Source organism: Pelobates fuscus, chromosome 2, assembly GCF_036172605.1.
Source record: "Pelobates fuscus isolate aPelFus1 chromosome 2, aPelFus1.pri, whole genome shotgun sequence".
Classification (NCBI taxonomy): domain Eukaryota; kingdom Metazoa; phylum Chordata; class Amphibia; order Anura; family Pelobatidae; genus Pelobates; species Pelobates fuscus.
Window position 1 is genome coordinate 404,110,857 of NC_086318.1, and position 21,227 is coordinate 404,132,083.

Consider the following 21,227-nt stretch of genomic DNA (forward strand, 5'->3'; position numbering starts at 1 on the left):
GCAAGGAAGTCATCAGACGCATTTATGCCAAGCTCAGGGTGCTGTCTGCATAGTACACAAAACTATGGTCCAATTGGCAGGCAGCATAACATGCTTTCACGCCAGGCTGGCCTTACAATTTTTGGGGCATGTTTGTCCCTTTGGGTGATTCTGGTTACGTGATTTGCGCCAGTGGCCAATCGCCACCCTGCTTCAGTGGACACTTCTTTTAGGGGGTATGGATTTACTTGAAAGATTAAAGTGAGAGATTAGCATACGGTATGCGTTCACCGATAGGTTTATCCTGTGAGTTCCCCCACAGCACCACTTCCATCAGATCTGTGATGCTTGGGAGGTATAACTGTTTTAGTGTTTTCTGTCGATAAGATTCTGTAATTAGGCCCATCATAAATGTCAGCACGAGGCCCAATGGGCTCTTTATATGGCCCTGTCCATGTGTATTTGATTGAGTGAGCTGGACAATATCATCATCATATAGAAGGGCAACAATACATTTATTATATTGATTGATCCGCTTAATTACAAGGGATTTGCGTTGCTTCAGAGCATTAGAGACCAGAGCAATTTTGTTGTTTTTGAATAGGGCTTTTTTTGATTTTAATTCCTCTCGTCACATACTTACACTTAACTAAGTATCAGAGGAAGTGGAGGGGCAGAACAATCAAGTGTCAGCTTGCAGACTTTAAGATTAAACCGTTCATTAATGGTTTAGCCTTTTAAGATAAGACACCTGGGACCACCTGCCACCATAACAAGTGTGTACCTTCAATTCATACATGATAGGCAATCTAACATTTGTTTAAAACGTTGTTTTTCCTATTATATGAAGCACTCCATATTTGGAATCATTAATATGATGCTGCTGAACAGGTCTCATGTTTCTCAAAGAGAAGCATATGATTTATGAAGAATGATATGGTGCTCTTCGATGGGAAGCATTGAATTGTCAGAAGACCGTAATTTCCCACTCATGCACCGAGTGTCCAACTGTTCCACCAATTGTGGGAGGCCTGGAGAAGTTGTCATGATCAGCTTTTCTTGCCTTTCTGATTTTAAAGTAAACCTGTCGATTTTTATACTTGCCTTTAAATCAGCTCCAAAAGCATTGAATACATCATGTATACATGATATTCCATGTAAAGTTTTTAGATATTGACACCTCACCTCCATCCTACTGCCTCAATGTTCTGAGCTTTGTGTGTGTTCTTCTTATAACACCCACCTCCAATTCGCCTTTGCCCTGACTGCAGTATATCTCGTTGGTGACACCAACAAGCTGGATTCTTTGTCAGCAATCCGGAGTCTGAACAGAGCGTTAGCTAGGAAGTTACTATAGCAACCACAGCTTGTGAGCTGTGGTGGCTATGTATGGAGAGCAGTAGGACCGCCTGGGGTCTTTTTCAGCCCTCCCATGTTAGTCAATTCTTTGGTATAGTCTCTATACATTTGATTACAAATCTGTTAGCACAATGTATAGGTAGAATTTAGTGCTCTTAAAAAGTGCATACATTTCTATAGGCACAAATACCCGTTAAATTTGCTACATTTTAGAATGTAGTGAATAGCCCTGCAAGTGTTAACTCTAACCTTTTATGATTTTGCTGTATGTATCGGTAGCATACTGAAGAATGAATCTGAAATGCACAAAACAAATGTTGGGCTAACAGAGGTAAGAGCATTGCTCAATTTATATCAACCCCCATGCAGTTCTCAGATATACATACATCAATATTTAAATTGCACAGTTAACTCTAAAATAGCCGTTTAAACCAAACATAAACAACACAAACATAAAATAAACACCATTATTGTCAAAAGATGACTTTGTTTTTTAAATATAATTTTCAGTTAAAGAACTGCAGGCGGTAATTAATTTACAACCCTATTGTGTACAGTTTATTAAAGTGTGAAATATGAATAATTCAAAAAAGGAATTTAAAGTTGCTAGTCATCCCTCCCAAAATTGCGAGCATATCATAAAGACAAAAGCTTTATGAAATGTGCTTCAAGACTTGTTGGAATTTTAGCGAAAAATCAATACAGTCAAAAATAAATCCTAAGCAGGGACCACATCGCCTTGTGATAAATGCCTAACTTGACAAAAGGGCAAGGCAAGGAGCGACTGCGGCCATGTTTTGTCACTTCCCACAGCTGTCGCTGAAGTGGGAAAATAATGAGTTTTGTTCTGCAGTGCATATGCATGTGGGCTCCTAGCAGATGACGTGCCAGAAGCTAAAGATTAAAAATGGTGGCGCCCACAGAAGGCAGCACAGCATAACTCCCCTCTCCTGCACCCCTGGGTCACTACTCCTCAAGAGACAATGTCATCATCGGGTCTCTGCAAAATATTCAAAGACCCAATCAGGTGACTGAGTCACTTTAAAAAGCAAAAACAGTCTACCTGCAGAATTTCTGCCACCAAATTTTGATATTTTGTCCTTAAATTTCTAAAGTTCACTTTACAATCTTGCCAAACCACACTTTAGTCCACCAAGCTGACACTATATTTATTACCATAGCTTTCATGCGTGAGACTAACAGCTTTATAACCAAATATGGCGTCTTCAAACCATATTATAGCTGTAAGACGTCATATTTTACCAACATGACAATTCTGCGGGCAGTGACGTCACTCAGCAACCAACTGACCCCGCCCTCTACGTGACAGACAGGCAGAGAGACTTGTTTTTGTGAAGCGGCTGACGTCACCCTGCTCGCTGATTGGCCCGCGATGAGCTCATGTTACATCCGGGACTCTGTCTCTTTTTTTTTTTTTGCCTCCTCCCACAGAGTCGCATTGAGGAAAACAACATTCAGGTCGCTTTCTCCCCCGCCACGCCCACTGTTGCTCTACCATTGGTCGCGAAAGCCGTCAACCAAGCTTTAATAGCCAATGAGAACCCGGGAGACAAAAGATCAACATATTCGCATCAAACAAGGTTGGTTACGGCTCAAACGACAACAACCCTGCACATACCCACCCCCGGCCGTCGGTAATCGGCCGCTGCCCCCGCATATTGTTGTAACTATTTGGGCATCCCTTCAATCCAGGCGTAAGTGTCGTTGATGCGCGAGTAAAGGGATAGAGAAGCTGCTTGTCAGCGGCGGAACTGCTCTAGTCACATAAAGGGCTAGTTTGAGTGACAGCAGCTTCAACCAATCAGAAGCCGGCTTTTTCAGGCCGCTGCTGGAACGTCTGCTTTGATTGATAGCGCCGGCCGCGAATCGTCAGCCCGCTTGTCACTGGCTCGAGGCCTCCGCCGGCCAATCGCTAACGGAGACGGCCCTGCGTTCCCCTCCCCCACGCCGCTGCTGCTGCGCCGCTCGGTCGTTTTTAGGAGTGGGAAAATAAATAAATATTAAACCCCCCGAACAGGATCCGCATTCAGTCCGTGGGCGGGAAGGCGTCATGTAAATCGGCCGAACCGTGAGCCTGTGAGGATGAAGCGCTGAGGTGAGGGGAGCCGTGTGATCCCGCCAGGCCCTGTCTTTCCTTTAACCTTCGCTTCGGCCCACGATGTGCGCGGCGCCTGCCGGCCTCGGAAAGTCACAGTGCGGCCTGCTGTGAGAGGGACAGCGAGCACGGGGACACAACCACTCATTACTATCACCGGCAGGTAAGTGTCCACAACTACACGGCCACCTACCGGCCTTAACTGTCACAGCTACACGGCCACCTACCGGCCCTGTCACAGCTACACGGCCTTCACCGACCACAACTACACGGTCTTCACCGACCACTTACCGGCTCTGTCACAGCTACACGGCCACCTACCGGTCCTAACTGTCACAGCTACACGGCCTTCAACGGTCACCTACCTGCCCCAACTGGCCCTGTCACAACTACACGGTCACCTACCTGCCCCAACTGGCCTTAACTGTCACAGCCACACGGCTTTATCTCAGACACCCGCCGCCTCTCCATTACTGTTACCTTATCCGCCTGACACCGTGACTGCCACCACCTCACCCCGCCTGACACCGTGACTGCCACCACCTCACCCCGCCTGACACCGTGACTGCCACCACCTCACCCCGCCTGACACCGTGACTGCCACCACCTCACCCCGCCTGACACCGTGACTGCCACCACCTCACCCCGCCTGACACCGTGACTGCCACCACCTCACCCCGCCTGACACCGTGACTGCCACCACCTCACCCCGCCTGACAGCGTGACTGCCACCACCTCACCCCGCCTGACAGCGTGACTGCCACCACCTCACCCCGCCTGACACTGTGACTGCCACCACCTCACCCCTACCACCACCTCACCGGCAAGACACCATTACTGCTACCTCAGTCGCCTGACAGCCACCTCTCCATTACTACCAACACCTCACCCGCATCTCTTACTGCTACCTCACCCGCCTGACACCATTACTACCACCACCTCACCCGCCTGACACCATTATTACCACCACCTCACCCGCCTGACACCATTATTACCACCACCTCACCCGCCTGACACCATTACTACCACCACCTCACCCGCCTGACACCATTACTACCACCACCTCACCCGCCTGACACCATTACTACCACCACCTCACCCGCCTGACACCATTACTACCACCACCTCACCCGCCTGACACCATTACTACCACCACCTCACCCGCCTGACACCATTACTACCACCACCTCACCCGCCTGACACCATTACTACCACCACCTCACCCGCCTGACACCATTACTACCACCACCTCACCCGCCTGACACCATTACTACCACCACCTCACCCGCCTGACACCATTACTACCACCACCTCACCCGCCTGACACCATTACTACCACCACCTCACCCGCCTGACACCATTACTACCACCACCTCACCCGCCTCTCCATTTCTGCAACCTCACCCGCCTCTCCATTACTGCAACCTCACCCGCCTCTCCATTTCTGCAACCTCACCCGCCTCTCCATTACTGCAACCTCACCCGCCTCTCCATTACTGCAACCTCACCCGCCTCTCCATTACTGCAACCTCACCCGCCTCTCCATTACTGCAACCTCACCCGCCTCTCCATTACTGCAACCTCACCCGCCTCTCCATTACTGCAACCTCACCCGCCTGACACCCGTCTGTCTGTTACTGTAACCTTACTGCCCCTCTGGGCTTGTATTACCTAATCTTCCCGTGTAACTCCACCTGCCCTGTCACCGTAACCCCGCCTGCCTTTTCATTTACCTACCAGTGCTTGCCATGGCTTTTCGCCTGCCCTGTTTCCATCCTACCAGTGCTTGTTTTTTTTGGCCGCACCTGCTCTACCACCAATTCACCTGCTGTTACCCCACCTCCTAGTGCTTGTCATCCCATCAGCCCTGTCTTTCCACTACCATTGCATACCTTGTTACTTAATTTGCTCCTAAATTCGCCAACATGCAATCCTGGCTTTCCCTATCACCTCTTGTGTCCCTAGCTTCTAATTCTGCCACCCATCCTTTTCTTGGTGCCCCACATAACCTTTCCTCTTCCTCCCAAGTCTGCACTGCCACTCTGATAATGTGATGAGAGATCACACAGGCCTTACCCACTTCTATGATTTTCACACAAGGTGAATGGCTTTTGGCAATGGATTTTACTGTGTTTGTTTCCATTACCATTACCCATATGTGTGTCCTTTAAGAAGATAGTAAAGACCCGTGAGGAGAAAGCCTTTTATTAGATTACATTAACACTTTTATAGTCAGAGGTGTTTGGACACACTTGTGGCCTGCAAAGAAATGAATAGTGTATAATAAACCATTATGCAAAATAATTTTATTGTAAGCGTAAAATAGCTCAAACAAAATAAACAATATACATTGCATATGTGTAAGAGTTGGGTATAATGTTATCAGTACATATTGTGTTACAGTGAAGTGCCTACAATATGTAATAACCTAAACAAACCAAATTGACTTAAATCCTCAAGTTCTACCTTCAGTTTAATGGCAAAAGTGGAGACCACCGCTCCTATGTCGGTATTGGGTGCTAAATGGTATAATGCAGAGATTTGAAAACCACGCTTATTCCCATATGTGCTTAATTCTCTGTATTGTAACAAAATTCTAATTATATATGTAACTGATAACGGCTCACATTTTTTACTAATCAACTGAGGCTTAAAGAACACTCCCACCCCATTTCCAAACAATTGTTGTGGTGGCAGGAGTTTGTTTTACCCTTATGGGGGTAGGAGGTCAGTAGTGCTTTCTGGGGTATCTGGTGTCGAAGAGAGCTGCCGCCTCTCCCTGGCTCCAGCTCTGCAGGCCTCAGGTTGCGTTGCGGGTGTCTGCATTCCTTACAGGAACACGATGGGGTCAGAAACACAAACCCTTACCTCACTAAATATAGTAACATTTTACCTTTTATTTCAGTCTGCTGGTGCTGGCTGTGCCCCTGATCTGCTTGCTTGGCTTACTTAAGTGGTGGTCTCAGTCAGTCACAATGCTTTCCCATAGGAAAGCTTTGGATTGTCTGGGACTGTCAAGAATGCAGGGTCAGGGGCAGAGCCAGCACAAGCCAAACACCACCCTGGCCAATCCGTATCTCCTCATTGAATCAATGCATCTCTATAAGGAAAGTTCAGTGTCTCCAAGCAGTGTTGTACGTTGTGCAGCAGTATGCCAGGAAGCACCTCTGGCAGCCATCTGAAGAATGGTCACTGGAGGTATCCCTAGGTATCCCTAGGCTTTAATGTAAACACTGTCTTTTCTCTGAAAAGACCGTGTTTACTGCAAACAGCCTGAAGGAAATTATTATATTTCACCAGAACAAATACAATACATGTAGTTGTTCTGGTGACTAGTGTCCCTATAAAAGTTGATCTGCAGCCATATTTTTGTAGTTTTGCCAAATGCTTGTTTAACCCCTAAAAGACTAATTATATTTCATGTTGTTATCCCAGTTTGGTTCCTGCAAAACCTGTGCTACAATGGACTTGTTTGTTATTGGCAGTTTCTTACAACTGCACTGTCCCTGTGAGTGACCATGAGTAACAAATTACACTTTGATACTGTTTTTTTTATTTTATTTTATTTTTTTTGAGGCAAGGCTGTTCATGAGTTGGTACAGTTAAAGGAAACCTGTATCCTATTTTATTACTGACAATGGGATCACAACTTGTTTTCCTGACACTATAGCATCCTTTAAACCCCTTCAGTTACTTCCCTTAATCCAGCGCCGGGCTCCCTTGGCTATGGTGACCTCTCCTCCCCTGCCGACGTCCGCTCCCAAGTGCAGCCGCATGTGCGTCAAGTGCAACGCGCTCATTCAAACAGTCCATAGGAAAGCATTTCTCAATGCTTACCTATGGACGCTCTGCAAGCTGGATGCGAATTTCGCATCCAGTGTCACAGAAGCGCCTCTAGCGGCTGTCAGGAAGAAAACTGAAACTGCTATGTTTACAGCTGCAGTGTTAGCCCTAGATGGACCTGGCACCCAGACCACTTCATTGAGCTGAAGTGGTCTGAGTGACTACAGTGTCCCTTTAAAGTTTACATGTAATATAGCCTAGTTGTGTAATATCTTGCAATACATACATAAAAACTAATGCCCTTTTTTTTTTTTAACATACAAATTGGTATACATGCAGTTTTGCAGGGAAGGCCTCCCATTACGTAATTGAGGCTCCATCTTTCCTAGTTTGCAGTACCAACTTCTTTTTAGTGCGTCTCCTAGCTCACCCTTGATTTAATGGTCTTTCTACTATGACCTGGTTTATATTTAATTTGTGAAGGCAGACATTTTAGCTCGTTGAGCAGTAGTGCCATTTATGTAATGAGACCATGCACAGTTTGAAGGTCTGAAACCATCTCAAATGCATTTTTGAGATGCCTTGTGCTTGCACATGTCAGGAGATGGCATGTAAGGAGGCATTTATGTTTATGTATGCATTATTTAAGGTCACACACACCTTATTTGGTTTGAATAAAGGGGATCCTAAATGGTGCTCGGATTCTATTTATAAATGCGTAAATTACAGTAAAAGGGAAATTATAGGCACCTTTACCACTTCAACTCAGAGGTTTAGGTACCATGCCCCTGTCGGCTTTTTAACCGTCCAACTAAAATATTGTCGTTCTACAAGAATGGCAGTGTTTTACATTGCATGGTTAAAATGTTAGCTGTCACACTAACAGCCTTTAGAGGTAATATCGCTGAAATAGTCAAGGTAAGTTTGACCATTTCAGTCAATTGGCTGTGCATGTACAGTAGTCTCCCAATGCATTCCTGTGAGTAAGCATTGGATTGGCTGATATCAAGACTGATTGTCTTGGCCAATACGGTGAAGGTTTGGCACTTAGAGTGGTGTGCTGTCAAATGTAAGACCAGTATACTCACCTTTTAAATACTCATGGGGCACCTATGGGTAGAGGAACACTATAGCATATATATGTATTCCTAATGCTTTAGTGTTGCCTTAATGGAAGGCCTGCAGTAAGCTGTATCATGCTCAATGCTATTTTCCCCCCAAATAGGATTGAACTAAGGACGAATAAATGAACCACCACTTAGTTATAACTTCAACATGTGCTGCACCTTGTGAGCTCATTCAAGTGTGATGTTGAACAGAATATTATCTAAACACACCATTCCTTAAAGCTTCACTACTAGATTTTGAATTAAAAAAAAGGTTTTTATAATTGTCTCAAGTGTGAACTGTAGAACGACCCTGACTTTTGCATGATTTTGTAGGACTGACATTGTTGTCCAAGTTTGTGTGAATGATTTATGTTGCCTAAATGTAACGTTCTTAATAAGGCTTTCTAGTGTTTTTAAGATCTGTCCATGTTCAATCAATCTTAGTACAAAGTTTTAACTTCTATATACATGGAAAATCATTGATTTATTAGAGTCTAGGTTTGATTGGACTTTGAGTTCTTTTCTGAGATTGCTGACTTGTGGAAGATTTAATATTTTCTGTTACACAGTTAATGAGGTCTGGATAGGTAGACTGTGCAACCTGTTTTAGTTTTGCAATTGCAGTGGAGATTCATGTACTGGGGATGGACCTTAAATTACAGGAGCTGTGGAGAGCTGGACTTGGCATGATGTTTACAGGGATGCTTCGTTCCCAAGCTGGGATGTTTTTCTGCCTTTGACCTGTGTAAAAGAAGCATTGTACTAGTAATCTCAGTGTGTGCCTTATATTCTCAATGCTAATCTGAAAAGCATATTAATGGTCTCATTATTGCTAAACTAAAAGGAACATGTTAAGATTAAAAGTATAGTGTATAGATCATGCCCCTGAATTAATTCCTGTTCAATTCTGTTAAAGGGACACTATAATCACCAGAACTACAGCTTATTACATTTGTTCTGGTGAATAGAATCATTCCCTTCAGACTTTTTGGTGCAAACAGTCTTTTTTTTTCCAGAGAAAAGGCAGTATTTACATTACAGCCTAGTGATCACTTCACTGGCCACTCATCAGATGGCTGCTAAAGCTGCTTACTTGGGCAGTGCTGCAGAGTAAGCACACTGCCACTCAGTCTCCACCCTCTGCATACAGACACTGAACTTTTCCTCATAGTTAAATTGATTCAATTTGTCTGAGGCAATGCTGATTGGCCTAGGCTATGTTTGAATTGTGTTGGCTCTGCCCCTGATCTGCCTCCTTGACAGTCTCCGCTAATCCTGTGGGAAAGCATTGTGATTGGATCAGGCCACCTCTTCTGATGTCAGCAGGCCAAGGCAGCAGCTTCAGACTTCACTATAAGTAAGATTTTACTTTATCTATGGAGGCAAGAGGGGACCAGATGGCTAGATGGTGGCTTTTAACACTTTAGGGTCAGGAATACATGTTTGTGTTCCTGACACTTTAGTGCTCCTTTATATTACTTTGTTGATACCGCCCTAGTCACACCTCTCTGCATATGAATTGCACAACCTCTCTAAATACTAACTGAAAAGGAACCTAGATATTCTGTTTAATTTAGCATGTATCCCCTGCTCTGTTAATAGCCTTCTATACCATGTGGGAGCCTCTTTAGTGTCATTAAAGTTCAGTTTACAGAGCAGGAGATAAAAATAAATATTTCAAATTAAATTACATCTGATTGAAAATGAAACCATTTTGTTTTCATGCAGGCTGTGGCTAGGGCTGTATAAACAAACAAAAGTGACTTAACTCCTAAATGGCAGCTAATTGAGCTGTGATACAGGGGGGTTTAAGATGGTTACATATCTTACAATCCCACATATCTACGATCTTAAACTGTTTTTAATGCTTAACAAGAATACCCAGCAGCTCTTCTCCTTTGAGTTGCTTGGGCTAATGAGGAAGCATTAGCTTGAGCAGCATTGGGTGTCTGGTATTTAGAGAGTGTCAGCTGACCGTCATAGGTATGGCTAGAAGGAACCCTGCACTGGCAAGCCAGCCTGATGGTGGCCAGGGATTTTAATTTGATGTTAAGCCATTACATTTTTTTTTTTTTTTTAATTCTTTATTTTTGGTGTGCCCAAGAGTAATCACAAGCTTTGGTGCGCCACAACAGCAACATCAGGGTGCAATATTGAATATTTGCATTACAGGTTGTGGTAAATGATTTGTCAGGCACATTTTTAGTTAAAGTATCAAATTAGCAGTTGTTTAGGTTCTCGAGTAGCGTAAACTTTTAAGTATTCAATGCAACTAACATTTATAAACACGTTTGACTCAGTAGCTTAACGTAAGTGTTCATGGTGAGTGTCATTGTTTCAGTTCCTCGATAGTAATCTGATCATGCTGAACTACGCTTATCTGTGCTTAAAAGAGGGACATGCATTCCATACAGTGACATCTGGACTGATTAGTCATACACCAATCCTCTATAAAATTACATGTCTATCTAAGTACACAAATGAGTTAAATAAGTGAAATCCATCAAATAGCTTGGCTAGGACGATTATTGAAATAAGGTAAAGTAGAGTATTATAAAAGAAAGGAAGATAAGGTACCACCAGGCAGAGCGCGGCACATTGGGTCATCATCTGCGGTAGTCAGGGTGTTGAAGACCGCTGTGTTACAGGTTTGGCTGAGACATTACTAACACTAATGTCCGTGAAGCGGTGTATGCCGCTAGTGTCCTTTGGTGAGGCTGTCTGCGGTTAGTTCCGCGTTTGTGCCTGCCATGTCTTCCTTCATGCTGTTGGTAGTTATCCTTTCCACAGGCATGGGGATGTACCCCGCTGGCAGCCAAAGTCCACTAGGTTCCGACGTCCACCGGGCATAGTGTCCAAGGGTCGCTGTGGTTCTGTCACCTGGTCGTGGGGGCGAGTATAGGTGTTGCGCCGTGCAGACCACAGTGTCCAGGTGCGGGTAGCTGTGTAGCAGAGCTGTTGCAAGGGGATAGCTTGTCTGGGTCTTCCCCCAGTGGTGGCCCACGATCTTGATGGTAGGAGATTGAGGTGAGGCGCTCTAGCTTGGGGCTTGCCCTGTGCTTGTAGTGTGAGCGTTGTAGGTTGCCCTCTCCTCTTCTCCGCCACATTTTCAGTTCAGGGTTGTTCGTGGGGTCTGCATCGGCGCGGCCTGCGCGGTCCGTCTTATGCGGCCTGTGGGGTAGTTGCAGCACGTTTGGCCATTTTGTTGAGGCCGTGTGGCAGTCATTGGCGGTCGGCGCCGACTCACCAAGGATCGCCGTGTCACCAAGGATCGCCGTAAGGGTGTTTGCCTGCCCGATGGGGACCGGGATAACCCCCACCGGTCCAAAGGGGGGGGTGAACAGGGCCGGGAGGGCCCCAGTCGCGTTGTGGTTCACTGTAACTGGGATGGGAAGCAGTCTGCTCCACTCAGTCCCCTATCCCCAGAGCATCTCACCGGGACCCAGATCCACCCGATATCAGGTGCTTTAGCTGCACTGGGACACTCCAGGAGCTTGTGCCACGAATTTCCAGGGTGTTTTAGGCTGTGTTTAGTGGGTATTTGCCCAATATTAGCTGGTTTCTTCAGGAGCTGAGGCGACTTGCAGCCTGCTGGCATGGCCACCCGGCCCCGCCCCCTATTACATGGTTTTAATGTTGAATGGAGGGCCTGTGCTAGGGGACTTCTGGCACAACAGATTTAATAAGGTGAAATGGTTGTAGTGCCTACAGTTTCTGTTCTAGTGCAGCAAGTAGTAGTTCTATGATTAGTCTAAAGAGAGGCTGTGCTGGAGGTTGGGAGCAGCATTTAAAGGGACACTACATTCACCTGAACAACTACAGCTTAATGGCAATCTAATGTAAACACTGTTTTTTTCAGAGAAAATTCAGTGGTCACTCAGTCGGCTACCAGAGGGACTTCATATCATGTAGGCACTGTTCGCTGCGCGCCTTCTCTCTCCTGCCTGTCAGGAGAGGGGGCTGGCAAAGACTGCGAGCTGAGCTGTCAATCAGCTCGCGGCCGCGTACACCGCGCACATGCGCGGTAGTGCGCTCAGGACTTCATAGGACGGCATGAATGCCGCCCTATGAAGAATGTGCGGCATAGCCGCGTATGCGCACAAGGGAGCAATGACGCTTCCAAATGGAAGCGTCTGATTGCTCCCTGCTCGCGCCCACCTATTTTGATTAAATAGGGGGCGCAGCTTCACGAGGCTCCTGGCACTGGAACGAGGTGAGTAAAAAGGGCTGCCTGGAGTGTCCTTTTAACAGACCCCATGTATTTTTTTTTCTTTATTTTTTTCCTTTGGATTCTTAGGGAATCCTTGTTCTGAAGACTTTATTAAAGTAATATTACTGTTGAGCATTAATATCAACTGAGCTAGAGAAATAATGTACGATAAGCATATAAATATATATATTTTTTATGAAACCTAGTGGGCAGTCTGTTCCACTGTAGCTCAAGTAAATTTGCAAAAGAAGGCAAAAACTTCCAGGAAAAAATTGCTCTTCTTGATTCAGAAATAGCCGTTGGATATCGCTGTTACTAACATTATTGGTTAATATTCTGTTTTTCAAAAAAAAAAATCAGACAGCCTGGGAGCCAATCAAGTACTAGTGAGGCATCAGGAAATGGCCTGTACTCTGATTGTGGCAAGACCAGGTTTTTAATAGAACTTTTAATGTCTGGTGTTCTGGTAGCTGTCACAAAGTTGTTGCACTCTACCCTGTATGGTTAAGCAGCATGCACACATCTCTGTTTCTTGTTAAACCCATGTAAATACTTTTTACTACACTCCTGAGAGTTTTTCTGAAACCATTTTTATCATCAGTCTGTCCTGTGAACTCTTCAAAATATTGTTAAGGAAAAAAAAAAAGTGACAAACAAAACCATCAGCTGAAATGGGTATTATTTTAGCGTTTTTTTTAAATGACTGTCACTTTTTGTTTTTCTTAATAGGCATGTTATAAATCTACCACCTTGAGAGTCCTGCTTTGTGTTTTTTTTTGTTTTGTTTTGTTTTTAAATCAGAGACCAAAAAAAATATTACGCAACAAAAAGGTCATGATTAGAGTTGAGCGGACACCTGGATGTTCGGGTCCTGCGGGTTCTGCCGAACTAAAAGGAAAAAAAAAAAAAGTTTGGGATCGAACTAGACCCCCGAACCCTATTGAAGTCAATGGGGACCCAAACTTTTGGGCACAAAAATGCCTCAAATCCTGGAAAGGGCTAGACTCTAGAGTGCTGCAAAAGGAAGTAAAATGGGGGTAAGAGTAGGACAAGTCCCCTGCAAAGAAATGTGGATAGGGAAATCACTTAAAATAACATAAAATACCTACGAACTAATAATACAGCTGAGCCATAAAATAGCACTAGATGGAATCTTTAATTTTTAGCTTTGGAAGAACATAAATCAAAATCTAAAGCATGGCTGTCAGGAGGATCACCAGAATTATCCATTTGAGAGTGCAGGGTATTCTTTCATTGTTCAAACTGAGCTCAACTCCTGATGCATGGAGAAAAGGCCTTAACAAGCCTCTGCTATTGTGTACATAGTTTATACTACGTGACCCATAGGTTGAGGAGGCGATGACCGTGGCGGTGGAGGAGGAGGTAGCCAACACTGTTTTTTTGTTTTTTTTTTTATATATTATTTTTTTTTTTATTTTTTTTTAAATTGGTGTAGCCCCAAAATATTAGGACATATAAAAAAAAAAAAAAGAAAAAAACCAAGAATAAGTGCACTTGAGTATAACAATGGCTGGGTCTTTACCTTGTGCAGAAATGTCTATTCTGCACAAGGTAAAGACAAGTCTGGTGGGATCCATGCCTGGTTCATTTTAATAAATGTGAGCTTGCCCACGTTGGCTGTGGACAGGGGGCTGCGCTTGTCTGTGATAACGCCTCCTGCCGTGCTAAACACACGTCCAGACAATACACTGGCTGCAGGGCAGGCCAGCACCTCCAAGGCATAACGGGCAAGCTCAGGCTATGTGCCTAATTTGGACACCCAGAAGCTGAATGGGGCAGACCCATCAGTCAGTACGTGTAGGCGTGTGCATACGTACTGTTCCACCATGTTACTGACATGCTGCCTCCTGCTAAGACGTTCCATATCAGATGGTGGTTCTGGTTGTGGTTTCCTGCTGACAAAGCTTTTCCTCATCTCGGCCATGCTAACCATTTTGAGGTGCTGGCGGTGCCCCTGCTGCGTTGGTGACCTCTTCCTCCTCCTCTGCATTCGCCCTGTGCTTCCACTGAGCCCTCTGTGTCTGTTGGGAATGCCCTCAGCAGCGTGTCTACCAGCGTGCGCTTGTAATCGCGCATCTTACGATCACGCTCCAGTGAGGGAATTAAGGACGGCACGTTGTCCTTGTAACGGGGATCCAGCAGGGTGGCCACCCCGTAATCCGTACAAGTTAGAATGTGGGCAATTCGGCGGTCGTTGCGCAGGCACTGCAGCATGTAGTCGCTTATGTGTGCCAGGCTGCCCAGAGGCAAGGACAAGCTGTCCTCTTTGGGAGGTGTATCGTCTGTGTCCTCTGTATCCCCCCAGCCACGCTCCAGTGATGCCCATGAGCTGCGTTGGGTGCCACCTTGCTGTGAACACGGTTCCTCATCCTCCTAATCCTCATCCTCAAGAACTGTGCCCTGGCTGGACAATTGTGTACCTGGCCTATGCTGGTGCAGGAACCTACCCTCCAAGCCACTTGTTAATGACTGGCCTGATAACCGTGGAAATTACTCCTTTTCCTCATCCTCTTCCATCATCACCCAAAGCGTTTTTTTCAAGGAGATATATAAGCGGGATAGTAAGGCTGAGAACGGCATCATCGGCACTGGCCATGTTGGTGTAGTACTTGAAACAGTGCAAAATGGCACACAGGTCTCACGTGGATGCCCACTCATTGGTGGTGGAGTGGTGCTGTTCATCAGAGCAACTGACCCGTGCGTGCTGTATCTGAAACTCTATCGCCTGCTGCTACTTGCACAGTCTCTCGAGCATGTGCATGGTGGAGTTCCACCTTGTGGTCACATCGCATATGAGGCGGTGAGCGGGAAGGCCGAAGTTATGCTGCAGCAGCAGGGTGAGAACGCAGAAAGCGCGCACAGACGGCCCGCACTTCCTGCAGCAGCTCTGATATATCTGGGTAGTTTTTCAGGAATTTCTGCACCACTAAATTCAGCACATGCGCCAGGCAAGGGATGTGCGTCAAACCGGCTAGGCCCAGAGCTATGAGATTTCGCCCATTATCGCACACCGCCGGGCTTGTGGCCCAGTGGCAACAACCACTCATCGGTCTGTTCCATGCCCGTCCACAGCTCCTGCGCAGTGCAGGGTTTTTCCCACAAACTTATCAGTTTTAAAACAGCCTGCTGTCGTTTCCCCCTGGCTGTGCTGAAGTTGGTGGTGAAGGTGTTATGCTGCCTGGATGAGGTGGTGGTAGAGGAGGAGAAAGCTGAGTAGGAGGCAAAGAGAAATGCCCTGCAATCCTAGGTGGCGATAGGACATGCGCCAAACTGCTATCCGCCTCAGGACCAGCCGCCACTACATTTGCCCAGTTTGCAGTTAGGGAGATATAGAGACCCTGCCCATGCTTACTGGTCCACATATCTGTGGTGATATGGACCTTGCCACAGATGTAGTTGCGCAGTGCACACCTGATTTTGTCTGCCAGTTGGTTGTGCAGGGAAGGGATGGCTCGCCTGGAAAAGTAGTAGTGGCTGGCAACCACGTACTGTGGGACAGCCACCACCATCAGGATTTTAAAACTGGCAGTCTCCACCAGACGGAATGACAGCATTTCAAAGGCTGCGAATTTTGAAATTCTGACATTCAGGGCCATGGATCGTGTGTGGCTAGGGGGGTACTTCCTCTTCCTCTCCAGTGTTTGGGAGATGGACAGCTGTACGCTTCCATGGGGCAGTGTGGAGATGCTTGGTGAGGGTGGTGAACGTGGTGGCGTTGCTGCCACATCCTGTTTGTGGGGTGGCAGGTGCCACTGTGACTCCAGAGGTGGAGGAAGAGGCAGAGACAGGAGCAGGAGGAGCCTGAGACCCTTCTTGGTTTTATGAGGTACTTACTCCACTGCAGCTTGTGCTTTGCATGTAGATGCCTGGTCATGCAGGTTTTGCTCAGGTTTAGCAAGTTTATGCCTCGGTTTAGGTTCCGATTGCACAGCGTGCAAGCCACTCGTGTCTTGTCAGCACATTGTCTGAAGAACTGCCACGCCAGGGAACTTCTTGGAGCTGGCTTTGGTGTGCTCGGTCCCTGGGTGCACTGGGCAGTAACAGGCGTACCGTCTAGGGGATGGCTGCTCCGCTTTTGCACCCTGCTCCCTCTTATGCTGTGCTGGTGCCTCTGTGCGACCACCGCCTCTTCCTCCAAACTGCACATGTCACTCGCATGACCTTCATTCCATGTGGGATCTGGGACATCATCATCCTCCACATCATCCTCCACCCACTCCTCAACCCTGCCCTCCTTGCCGGTCTGCACACTGCAGAAAGCCACAGTAGTTGGCACCTGTGTTTCGTCATCAGAGACGTGCTGCGATAGTCCTTGCATGTCCACATCTTGACACATAAGTGGTTGTGCATCAGTACACTCAATCTTGGATGGCCCACGGAAACCCCGCCAGCAGAGTCATCAAAAAGCATAAGAGACTGCTGCATGACTTGGCTCTAAAACATGGCTTATACTGCTTGGCTGATTTGCAAGTGGGTGAGGTGAAAGACAGATGGCCATGGGCTGCAGGTGCCAACTCTGAGCTTTCAACAGGGGACCGGGTGGGAGACAATGTGCAGGAACTGGAGGCATGGTCAGCCATTCAATCTACTATAGCCTGTACTTGTTCTGGTCTCACCATTTGTTTTTCTTGCCTGCAGGTAAGATGTGTGGAAATGGCATGAAGTGACAGTGAGAGTTACTTGAAGTTCAGCTCAGTCATATTTGCCCAAAATCAGAACTTGCATAAAACAAAGTAAACTGTCTCATGTATGTCTTTTGAATGCTTTGGGATTTAAATGAGCTCTCAAGCAGTTATTCATAATAGTGCCCCCCTCAGGCATATATTCTGATTATCTGAAGAGGGGAGGGAAACTCTGTTCCCATTTGATTATTTGAAAGTCTTCGCGATATCTGGCTAATTTATACAGCCAGTGGATTATTTCCAGCTGCCGCTTTTTTTTTTTTTACACATTCCTAAATAATTTGGAGTCTTCATTTCCTTGCTAATTTTAGATTCATTCAAGGTGCTTCAGTTAGGGTTTTTGTAATTGTGAGTGTAAATTTTAACATACAAATAGTTTTGAGTCCATTAAGAAAACATAGGTATGCAGGAATACGAGAATCCCCCAGTCTTGAGCTATGCAGGTGATGCATACTAGGGAGTGTCTATCCTCTATCTTTTTTTTTTCTTTTCTTTTCTTTTCTTTCATTCGTCATTGGCATGTTAAAATTTGGTAATAAACTAAAAAGGTGTGCTGTAACTCTAAAATAAGTGACAATAATATTTCAAAAAGTGTTTTAAAATACCGCTGTCCTCACAATGATGAATTGTGCTCAGTATGCAAAACCATTTAAGTGCCAACATTACTGTACCCAGCCTAGTGATTGCATTCACTAATGTAATAGAATGCAATATATAATGCATTCCAATTATATAGCTGGGTAAGAGCTTGTTGAATATTCCAATAGTAATACTCTTACACAACATACATAAACACAAAAAAAGAGAAATTAAACAATATAAAGTGTAATTCTGCAAATCATAAAAAACTAAAATCTTGCTCACAAGCCAGGAGCAGGCAAGTATGCTCTGCTCTGCATCTGTTATGCATCAATGTGCCCAGTGGACCTAATAAAGATGGTAAAACCAGCAGCCCAACACGCTATATGTTTTTATTCCATAAAACCAGTCCCAATATAGGAATGTAATAATTTGCACTTGCAAACAGAAGATCACCAGTAAACTACCAAATTGGAGCAGAAACAGTGTCCTTCCCATGGATGCCAACTTTCTCCTAGGCTGTGAGAAGTGGTCCGAGCTCCAACTCTGTTCCGGGAGGGATAGGGCAATGATGTCTGACTTATTAAGCATATTGATACATTTCCCAGAGTAAGGTTGGTTCTATGCTTGGTACCTCAGATTGCTCCTCCCCTTATAGCTTGCTACATTTTTATCTTTTTTTTTTTTTTTTTTTAGATTTAATGTATATATTCTTTTGCATTAATATAAATTAAACTTTACAGAGATATTTTCTATTCCAGAATAGTTTTGCCTCCCCTATGAAAACCTAAATGGCATACAACAAGGGTTGCTACCACACTTCAAACCCAGCATTGAATCCTTGGAGCTTGCCAGAATTTTTTTTTTTTTTTTTTTAAATTGCCTTGAGGTCCATAGTTACCAACCTTTTTCCATTCCTGATTACAAAAATGTGTTGGTGCATCTGATGGAAGGCAGGTCACTGTACAGAATATGTCAAAAATAAAAGAATGTTGAATAGTTTATCTAGTTTACACAGTGGGATTGAGTACCTTTAGCCGGAACCTATTTTTCAAGAAGCAGTGCAGTTGCAAGCTTGTTTCATCTCCATGCCAAAAGATAAATGCGGTTACAAGATTCTATTTTATAGTCCAGAAAGGTCTTGTCAATCCCTGCTATGACTTTTTTTTTCTTCAATCCCAAAATGTTTGTTCCATTTTAATGTCTTTTAGATAAATACAAAAATAATAATTTAATATATCAAAAAGATTTCAATTTTCGTGACATGGACACCTAAAATAAACTGTTCTGGATACGTTACACAAGCACTGCCTGCGTGTGTGTGACACTTGCATTATCTAACAAAAAACAGCCCTTTGGCAAGTGGCTTAGGAGTTAGGAGAGCGCAAGAGACTAAAGGTCAATATTATATAAATAGATCTATCCACATTAGCTAGACAGGATAGTATTTTATAGTACAGACAGAAAATCGAAATTGTGTGACCCTACAGTCCTTAAGATGTATGTGTTTTTATTTCTTTAGTTTTAACTTTTCTTTGCAACGAAGCCTCCCTAATCATTCACGTAACCTTCAAGAGTGTAGTAATACACAGATGCAGTTGTTGTGTATTGTGTCAGTGCATTTCCTTGCGTTCGAAACCACATTAGAAAGAACTTAACGGTGCTTCCAAACAGATTAGCGGTTAGTTTCACAACAGCCGTGTCCTAGCGTAAAAGGGATAGTGCAACATGTCTTTTCTTAAAGAAAATGGCAATTGCAGTGTGGGTCAAGGGATTCATTCGTTAGGAGAGCTGACTGTTTTATTCCCATACTGATTGAGGCTTTAAAAAAAACAACCTATGCTCCTATCCGTATGGGATTTTTTGAGGAGCCTGACCTACAAGTACGTAATTTATGAAGTTTATAAAACAAAAATTGTTTTCTTCATTTCAAAGGCTTTACCGTTTACTTAATTTCTAAATATATATAGGTTGTTTCTTTTGACAATCTTTATATTCTTATTGTGTTCAGAAAAATCATTTGTTTTGCAAATAAGCATTTGTCAAAGTCGCTATAGAAAGTTAAATAAACAAAGGCATGCAGATACATAAATTGTTGCGGGCTCATGGTTGTTGAATTAACCCCTTAAGGACACAGCTTCAGAAGCTGGACATACCCTTAAGGACACAAGCAATTTTTGCATTTTTTGCTGTTTGTGTTCAACTGCAATTTGCATCTCTCTCATTTATTATACCAACACATATTATATACCGTTTTTTAGACAACAAAAAGGGCTTTAATTGAAGATTATACTAGCTTTAGTGTACTAATAATCTTAATTTTAGTAATGACAGGAGGCGAATATTTGCATATCTTTCTTTACTGAAAACTCCAGCAGCATAGAAACAGTAACAACCAATCAGAGAAAAGATATGGTGCCCATAAAAGGCCCTGTCTATGACATCACTTCCTCTTTCTTTGAAGCGAAACAATAAACATCAACAATAAACATAATCATATTACGTCAACAGTTCCACAACATATTAGAATAATCAACTCCAGTAGTTCCGTGATGTAGAGTTATGGAAGGTGAGTCTTTGTCTTGATGAGAAGACTTTCACGCTGTAAGAAAAAGAAAAAGGTGAAAGGACTCTGGCGTGGTAGCTTGTCCGCATACAATAAACATTAAGAATCTGATATACCAATGGATACTAGAATGAGTAACATATCAATATATATTAATTCTAAAGCAATGATATTTAAGAATCTGTAAACACAACATAATTCAAGGTACATGTCTAATTATTCAACCTATACAAGTCTCTCAAGCCACATATCTAAGTAGCAAACATACAACCATAACGTACTTACCTTCCTGAACATAGAGGGCATATTCTGTTAAACACGAGAAAAACATGGGAGGGATCCTATAGGGTGGGAAATATTCGCCTCCTGTCATTACTAAAATTAAGATTATTAGTACACTAAAGCTAGTATAATCTTCAATTTTACCACATGACAGGAGGCTTCATATTTGCATTTTTAAAGCTTAGAATTGACCAGTGTGAAGGAAGTATGAGATGTTTGCCGAAATAGAGCGTTCTAAACGTACCCTTCTCGCGCTCAAACCGCGCATCGTATAATGTCGGTTAGGGAAGCGTCGGCCGAAAAGGACTTGTGGGGCCACCGCACCCTTGACCGAGTGGGCTCCGAAACAAGGTTCGACGCTCGTTAGATGCAATAGCCCGCGGCTCCATCTAGCCCGTGCAGTGGTAGGCACCTCTCCATGAGATTCCACGTAAGAAGTCGGGAGTAGACCCGTCGCATGAATACGAAGGGGAATGATTTCGGTACACCCCATTAGCGTTCCGACCACACCTAGTTTGGTGTCTGACACAAAGTATGGGTA

The 21,227-nt window shown here is 44.5% G+C and overlaps 1 protein-coding gene across 4 annotated transcripts in view; it reads left to right on the forward strand.

Annotated features, from left to right (window-relative positions):
• The window catches only part of PPM1B (protein phosphatase, Mg2+/Mn2+ dependent 1B), a 102,273-nt gene that overhangs the window by 38,997 nt on the left and 42,049 nt on the right, over positions 1-21,227 (forward strand). For 2 of the 4 annotated variants that reach the window (XM_063443907.1, XM_063443904.1), the window contains exon 1: positions 3,099-3,617. The exons of 1 other annotated variant lie outside the window; for it this stretch is intronic. The gene's annotated coding sequence lies outside the window, so the exon portion shown is untranslated. Of the gene's footprint in view, positions 1-2,835; positions 2,940-3,098; positions 3,618-21,227 lie in introns of those variants that run through there. One more of the 4 variants, XM_063443905.1, reaches the window with a different exon arrangement.